The sequence below is a fragment of the Magnolia sinica genome, chromosome 4 (assembly GCF_029962835.1).
Source record: "Magnolia sinica isolate HGM2019 chromosome 4, MsV1, whole genome shotgun sequence".
NCBI lineage: Eukaryota > Viridiplantae > Streptophyta > Magnoliopsida > Magnoliales > Magnoliaceae > Magnolia > Magnolia sinica.
In genome coordinates this window covers 76,976,305-76,985,766 of record NC_080576.1, presented here as the reverse complement: position 1 = coordinate 76,985,766, position 9,462 = coordinate 76,976,305, and positions in this window count along the sequence as shown.

Sequence of the window (9,462 nt, the reverse complement as noted above, 5' to 3'; positions counted from 1 at the left end):
TGAATTAATCGACATGGAGCGCATAAGTACTCCGCATAGCCTAACCACCATCGATAATCACCATACAACTTGGATTCATCGAACGTATCCGTCATGGATAAAACAGTTCGGCCACCGATTATAAACCATTACCAATTGCCTGAACTACATCATAGCCCCAATCACACTCCAAAACAATAACATTCCTATGTGATAGTCAAAGACAGCATGTGATAAATAAATCTAAATATAAATCTCATTTGAGCATTTCAACAAATACATAGTGCACATGTTATTATACATAGGCATTTCATCCATAAATCACGTAGTAGTAAGATAGTTTACATGAAGGAAACTGTATCTATAGATAAGAGAATTGAGAATCCTATCTCAACACCCTCATTAAGTACATTTCAACAAGCATTTTCTCATTCAGGCATTTTATCAAACACTTAGACTACACATATCAGATACATGTAATAAATTGGTTAAAACACATATTATAGCAAATCCTTTTACAAAAGAGTTGCCACACATACAACAATCATGAATTATCAATAAGTAAACATAGCAAGCACAAATCATAATTCCGTATTCATTCAAACATTTCAACAAACACATAAAATGCATTATATTCTACATAGTTTATATATATGTGTAATACACGGAAACCATCGTATCTAAGCACATGTGATAGCAATTAAGTCAGTCATAAATCATTAACTGACATTGAAAGTCTTGAAAACTATAACCTAAATATTTATAATCTGCACCTTTCACCGGTAAACTCGTATCGAACTCAGTTCGAACAATAAGTCTTCGTCTACGTCACAACGGCAACTTATAACATGAAATAGGTTAGCTATTTCGCCATTTACTCTATTTGGATACCTAAAATAGATTAGGGTTTGGATTTCTTAGCCAAAAATAGAATCGGAATCACCGATTTAACGATACAGGAGGGATGATTCAGCACGTGGAGTGGTGGGATCGAATCCCAGCAACTCTCTCTCACTTTCTCTCACTTCTCCTTACTCTTTCTTTCTCTTTTCTCTTTTCTCTCTCCTAGGGTTTAGGAATTCGTATGAAATGAGAGAGGGATGGGTTAAGGCCCTTATATAGGCTCAGAACTGATGCTAATGGCCCCATGGCCATGGTATACTTATGTTATAACTAAAGGGTGGCTGTTTTGGGCCAATGGAGCTCATCTGGAGGTTCATTTTCTGTATATGGTCCAAAGAAAGTTTCTTTACAATGGATCTATGTCAGGTTAAGTTTTTGGTACGATTGGATTTACGGATTGACCGCGGAGGACCAATTTCAGTTCAACGGCTATCTCACTCGATCAGGGTCATAAGTACACTGACATGTGTTGAAAATTTTCTCTGATCCGAGGGTTAGTTGGGTGAGAATCTGACAGTCTGAAACCTTAAATTTAGCCTGCAAGTGAACGGCCCAATTCACTTAAGTTTGAGTTCATTTTTTAAAGATATTCGCGTTTCTCACACACTTCGCTCCAGGCTCAAGTTATGCATTTCTGGATACTATTTGGACTTAATTTCTAAGATGGTTGTCAAGCCCAGTAAGGCGATCATAACCGTATAGTTTCACGGTAATCGGACTTTCGACGCGCGGTCCAGATCCGATACGGAGTTTCAAGATGCTCCTGAGAGCAACTGGATTTTGAGATAGATCATAGGTTTTTTGGTAATGTAGAACTGGCGTTTCTACTAGTTTTGGGTCTTACAGATCGTATAGAAAATAGTTCAATCTAATCTACTAATTAATTCAGTTTAATACTTAATTAATTTTTGTCTAATTTCTAAGGGATTCGGTCCTTATTGATTTCTGCCTGAGGTGGTACTCGGGTCTTTGTACGGATTTTTCTGAGACGTTATAGAGGGTGCCCATTTATCACCCACCTATTGTATGCAGATGATACACTACTTTTCCAACGCGAAGGATCACCATTGCTTAAAACTACATAGGAGTTTCTGGATTCGTACCAAGAAACCTTGGGACAGAGAATTAACCTCCACAAGAGCGCCTTTTTCTGTGCTGACAAGCTTCCATCTCCTAGGGTGAGAACCATCGAGAGATTGCTTGGAACTACGAAGTTGTCAGCCCCTCTATCTTATCTTAGGGTTCTTATGGCTACAGTAGGCTAAAATCTAGCATGTTTCTTCACAGAATTGACAGCCGCATCAGGGGTTGGCAGTCTAAGTGTCTTTCTCAGGTTCGGAGAGCTGTTCCGGTAAAACACATGTTAGGGAGCATCCCAGTCCACTCCTTAGTTGCAGCCCACTTGCCCAACCAGGTTTTAAAGTCCCTGGATAACCGTATGGCAAACTTTTTTGGGGTTGGTTAGATGGAAGAAGAAGTTGCACTAGCGTAACTGGGATTCCATTGCGCTTCCTACGGATGAAGGGGGTCTTAGTATTAGAAAATTGTTAGATGTTATGAAGGCCTTTTGTCTGAAGATGGCTTGGACGATCAAATATAGGGAGAAGGGCAGTCTTTAAAATGGTTTTATGGCAGCGAAACATGGACCTGAGCAGTCTAACACAGGTCCCTCCCGCACGTCCATCATCGCATCCCCATTATGGAAGAAAATCGGGAATTTATTCCCGATCATGGAGCCGCGGGTGTAGTTGAAACTTGGAACGGGCGATTGCAGTCTATGGCATGACAACTGGTCTGGTTTGGGCCCTATTCAGCGCCTAATTTCATCCCCAATACCTGAGGCATTGCTGCCCCTGAAGGTGTCCCATTTTCTAGATGTCAACGGTCCTCACTCCCCCTCGGTGGTCTTCAATTTTCTCCGTTAGGATGTGATGAACTTCATCTTCAAGGCTGGTTTTTGCACATCTGAGGGTCCAGACTCCCCTTTCTGGCCCTTAACCACATCCAGCATTTTCTCTGTAAAATTAGCCTGAAATTTAGTTAGATCACCCAGGCCACAAAAAGTTTAGGCTAGGTGGATCTGGCATACCTCTTTACCTCCGAGAATTTCTCTTTTTATGTGGAAGGTTTTGCAGGGCACTGTTCCGATGGACGGTCCTGTCCAGTCCAAAGGGGTTCACTTGGCCTCTAGGTGTGTTTGTTGTGGGGCTGATGTGAACCAGTCCCACTTAGTGGAATCCCTTCACCATCTTTTCATTGGTAGCAAGTTGGCACAAGACGTTTGGGCCCAGTTCGGATATAGGTTCGGTATCTCTGTCATGCCAGCTCTATCCATGGAGTCCCACCTTTCCCAATGGTGGAGTACCCCTTCTTACAAGATGTGGCACTCCTCAGTTTAGAAGGTGGTTCCCTGCCTGATCATTTAGGAATCGTGGAAGGCCAGAAATGCAGTTGTTTTCAATGGTAAGTCTACCTCTGCACACTCCCTGTCCAACCGTGTGTGCTGGTGGATAGCTCATATCAGCAAACCCCAAATCGGCTCCTTCTCCTACTGTCTCGCCCAGGGCTGAGTCGCAGCCTTCGCTGTTTTCCTCAACCTCGAATTCTGTAACATTTAACCCGCCTTCCAAGCATCTAACTTTGATTAAATGGTTGAAGCCGAACCCGGATTGGGTGAAGATTAACGTAGATTGTTCTTCCAAAGGTAACCTAGGGAACTCTGGTGGCAGTGGTATGTGCAGAGGAGATAGAGGCCAGTTTATCTTCGCATTCATGGCAGGATATGGGGCTGTCTCTAGCACCATGGCGGAGCTTCATGCTATCCACGATGGGCTCTCACATTGTCTTTTTTCAGGTCTCTCTAAGGTGATAGTGGAATCAAACTCCCAGCTGGCCATCGATGTTCTAAACGGTTTAGTGCATCCAGGCTGAAAATGGGCCTATTGAAGCCACAGGATCAGTAGATTGAAGCTATCCGAGCAGGTGCAGTTCATTCACATATTCAGGGAGGGCAACGCTCCGGCGGATGCCATGGCCTGATTGGCCAGTGTTGGTTAATCGGCAGTATGGTTTACTCAGTTTTCTGCCCTCTGTCTTGAAGTTAGGGGTCTTCTTTTCCTTGACAAGGTGGGCCTAGGGTCGATCAGGGAGCGCAACATTTTTTTTTGTCTCCTTAGTCTTTTCTCCCATTTTTCCATAGTTGTTATCATGATAGGCTCTCAGGTGTTTATTTTGTGCTCCTAGTTAGCCCGAATGTACATTGGCTGTTTATATATATATATATATATGAAATCATATTTTAAAAAAATAAAAATAAAAAACCAGCTCATGTACATACACCAAATCTGCGACCATGGCAAATTACTAAACAATCTAGTCTTGGGTCCTCACACCTAGGTGGGCCACTGCTCACACACCAAATGTACGTTTAGCTGTATCTTTTCTAAATCGACCACTTATGTCTGCTACTACAAGCACACGGACCAAGTCACATACTAGCTACATGTGAGTGTAGTAATCCTAATGTTAGTTGTTAGGGATGCAAGGCCATGTGCAGACGGGACATGGAAGAACTTTTGGGATGTGGATATTGATGGAAATAGTTGGCCATCATTACCCAAATTTAAGGAAAGGATTTCACTAAAAAAATAAAAAATTAGATAGCATTTTATTTTTGACCAAGAGCTGAAAATTTTATTATGATTGAATATCTGAATACACGGACATTCGGGCCGAGCCCCACAAAAAAGCCAGGCCATGCCTATCATATGTAATCATATATAAAGCCCAACCCATGACAAGACAAAAGAAAAGAAGAAGGGGCCTCAACACAGCGACTACTGACTCCTGACTATCCCAACTCCTGCATTATTTAAGGCTAGAGATCCTCGAATGAGTCTGGGGAGGTCCGCTCGGTTGGTGTAAACTCTTATGGCTCCTTGCACTAGCTAGCCTCACAAAACCATCTGTGTAATAACTCAAAATTTTACGTAAGCTAAAATTCAAATTTCAGATTTTAAAAGGGATTGATCAAATTGTTTGCAACATCATCACCCTTATCTTATTCGATGAACCGTTCTCTCTTCAAAAGGACGGGACGTTTTCTGTATAGCAGAAAGATAGAGAGAGAGAGAGAGAGAGAGAGAGAGAGAGAGAGAGATAAGGTACTTTAATTTTTAATTATTTAGTATTATTATTTTAATCATACGATTTATGCATACGGCTAAAATAATGGACATCGCATATTCACCGAGGGTCTATCCCACACACACACACACACACACACACACACACACACATATATAACGCCCCAAATTTTTTTCAGTTGAGAATTAGACGTCCTTGGGTAGTACATTTAATTTCTAGACTTAAGTGCATGTCCGTGTGTATATTCACACATGTTTCGGGCCAAAAGGAGTGACCTTGGATCCACTAAAACCTCCCGACTAAGTGAAATTTGAGAATTTTGAATAGCAAGGTTCGGTTGAACTGAGTGAAACTCTGTTACACCGAGTAAACTGAGGCAATTAGGGGAGCACTGCTCGGTTGCACCAAGTAAACCTTGAGAAATCGAGTAAACCTGGGCAGCAGGGTTTGGTTGCACAAAGTGGAACTCGGTGCAACTAGGGTACTCTGTTCAGTAATATTGCACACGTTCGAATTTTGACAGTTTAAGTGTATTAACTTCAAAAATTCATATATATTTTTATACAACTTCGATTGAGATGATTCAAAAGCCAGATTAAAGCTTGATGATTTTAGTTTCATGTAAAAATAAATACAAAAATAAATACAAAACTTAAATCTTGTTAAGTTTAGGATGTTTTGGAAACTGTATTAAAATCATTAGTTTCAGTAAGCTGGTATTCCTATAATTTTTTTTAAAATTTTATAACTCAAAATTAGATGAAATTTGGTGGGGAAAGTATACTTGATGATGAACTATAAGAAAAATAATAAAAATAATCTATTGACTAAAAGTACCAAAAATATTATATGAAATATACATATTTAAATTGAAATTTTTTACAACTACACATTGTCAGCGTGCCGCGCATATCTTTTTCATCTTAGAGTTTTTGTTCTCAATGTCTTCTTAGGAATTACTTCTAATTATACTAGGAATCATCCTATTAATTAAATTAATCTTTTCTCTTTTTATTTTGTGTATTTTACTAATTCGGATAACTTTGAGTATAGTTGAAATATGGTCCTTGATTAGAGTGATTAGAGCCGAGTCACTGTTTGCGCTAATTACAAATATGTCACACTAAGAATTTAGCTAATCCAAACCCTAGTCATCATGTATGAGAAGTCTCATTGCCCAATTTGTCTTGAAAATCCCATAATTATCCAAATAAGCTCTAGACCACTCATTAGTGGGCCACTAGACTCGAAACTATATAATAATGATCATCTTATAGGCCTTGAGGTCCATCGCAGATATCGAGCTAAGATAGCGTTTAGAACTGCTCAACTTGGCTGAAGCCTGAGTCCATGGGATGTACAAATGCCCTACGTAGAAACTTGAAATTTAAGTGAATTGGGCTCTCCACTCTTTCGTGAAGTTGTGACTTTTGGACCATTAGATTGTGACTAAATTTAGGGCAACAATTTAGATTAATGTCCTATAGAAATCCGTATAGTTGTAGACCCGATTGATGTTCAGTGACTGTCGATCTGGGTTAGGGCCTTTCCGGTTAATCAACATGTTTGATCATCAGATGGTTGTATCCAAACATAGATCACCTAGTGTGACACCTATCAAATGGCTTAGATTGACCCGTACACCTCCCAGTGGGTCCCATTAGTTGGAAACAACCCTCTTCAGGGTTAGTATAATGAATAAAGGGCCACTGGGGCCATTTTCATCAATTTTGTCTCTATAAAAGAACCTTATTTGCACTCTCCCTCTCCCCAAACGAATTTTTGCAAACCCAAGGAGGAAAAGAGGAGGAGAAGAAGAGAGGAATGAGAGAGATGGTAGGGCCTAGTGCCAAATCACACCGTCTAATCCCCGTGCTCGCCAACTCTTAGAAGATTTCATCTATATGCCCGGTCTCATGTCTTCCATGGATGCAATCCAATGATTTCTGGTTGGATTGTCCAATTCCTTGCTAGGTGAGAGGTTTCCTACATGTCTTTGTATCCCTTTCTTTCATTTCTTATATTTTGAGCAAATAGGGTTAGAAACCCGCCTCTTATTTTCCTCAATTCTTGCAAACCCTAATGTAAGGGTTTTAAGTTACAATTATTAACTAGAGTGGTCCATACTCTTGAGGGAAGCGTAATCGGGGCCCGTCCCATTACAGTTTCGGTTGTGTGCCGATTATGAGTCCTGATTCGTCGAACCGAGTTGATGGATCATTCTAATCGTGTTATTTAAGACATAATTCATTGTTTAACATTTGATTAGGAATGAATCCACCTCATTAACGATAGCCTTATACTTTAATTTAAGTTTGGAACATTTTTTCCAAATTTCTGACACTAGGGCTGCATTTGAGTCAAGGATTTTGACTCTAAGGTGAAGATTTACCCCCAAGCCTCTACTTGGCATTTTAGGATAATTAAATATATTTATTTATTATTTGATTGATAACATGCTCAATGAAATGCTTGAATGACATGAAACTCTTAATATTATAAAATTCTTGTATGTTGAATGCTTAGAAATACTACGATGATTGAATTGTGCTGTTGCGGTGGATCGAGCTCCGTGAATTATCAAAATATGTGGATAGCCCACTTTAGGGAGGCTATCTTATGCTTATACAGTCGACCGAAGTTAAACATGGACGATCAGCAGTAGTTGGAGCTATGCGGAATGCTTTGCACCTAATACCGGTTTGCCCATCAAATTACCTGGCCGATGGTTCCGTTCCAGAGTACCGTTTGAATGATCGAGCGTGAATGGAATTGAGTGACAAGCCCGCACCTCTGAATTAATGATTCATACTCGATAGTGGGTGACGACCCATACCTTATTGATGTCTTAATTTAGATCAAGGGACACTAATGAGGAGCCATCACATGCCGCAACGAACTACGTGATTCAGATGATGACTCGTGATATAATGGCGATATCCTAGCTTCGTCAACCTGCTGTATGAACTGAGACTAATAATCATTTGGCTAATCATGCATATCCAAGGTTAATTTGTGATTTGACATTGGAGTCGCTTGTGAGGGAGCGTTGGTCATTTGTGAAATAGGCGTGGAAGTCGCTTGTGAAGGAGTCTTGGATTGTTAGGAGCATGCATCATTTCATCATCACATTAATATATTTACCAAATAGATTAAGAAACTGTTTATTTATTATGGTATCATTACTTGTACTCTGTTGTGTTGGTAACATGTGTAACTTGTTTAGTAATTGCGCGTTAAAGATAGATCTACTCTCCTCGTTTGGTAGATGTTCTTTTGTTTATACACTCGTGAATAGGACCAGTCGATGGTGCACTCAAGGAGAGTAGATCCCTAACTTCTTCCTGTTTGGTAGATGTTCTTTTGTTTGTATTGTAATTGTTGTGATTTATATAATTCTCACATGGGTGGCCACTACTTTTGGAAATGCAACTTTTAGGTGTTAGGCCTATATTGTTGGATCTTACTATCTCTAGCTTGCTTTGGTTCTGCTAGGTTGAAATGTGCTACTTTGATTGTTTGCATGTGATATGAATGTGAATCCAAATGAGGACATATGTGCATTTTTTGTTAGGTTAACTCCCGACAACTTGAGATCAGAGTCTATGTACTCGGGTGCTAATTTTTGGGGTATTACAATATATATATATATATATATATATATATATATATATATATATCTGTGTGTGTGTGTGTTTGTTCGAGCATAGAAAACATATAAAATATAAATATAAATCAAACCAAAACACATTGTTAGCACCACACATGTAGGGTTTGATCCACAAGGTCCACTCAATTCTTATAGACAACATAAGGTGGGACCCCAAAAAACTAGGCCAACTTGATTAATAAATGGGTCATACCAATCAAGCTAATATTTGTACCTTCCCTTTAAACATATTAGTTTGGCCTACTGATCAATTTAGATCAGACATAAACACCATAATGGGCCCTAGAGAGGCCTTACGAGGTTTTTTTTTTTTTTTTTTTTTTTTTTTTTTTTTTTTTTTTTTTAACTTATATTATATCATGAAAGACCTTTACAACTCTTTCGGGCAAAAGCCAGGTAGATAGGCTTTAGTAAAGGCTTATCGTAAAAAGAAACAAAATCTATTTACTTGAGCCTGGCCCAAAAATTGGAGTAAACCAAATGGCTCCTAGACCCATCTTATCAAGGAAAATAAGACCCCTGATCGCTGGGGGGAGCTCTGCAACATGATGAGCTAAAAAAGAAAGTTGGAGCTCCAACCTCAAACGGATCATCCCATCCGCTGGGCCGTTCCCCTGCCTTAGGACATGACCAAACTTGAATGTCCTCGAGGCCCTCATCCTATCTATTCTCAGCAACCAATACTTCCATCGCCAAGTTGGCTCAAAGGAGCCCTTGAGGAGAGCCATAACAAACTTAGAGTTGGATTCGACCTCTACCTTGTT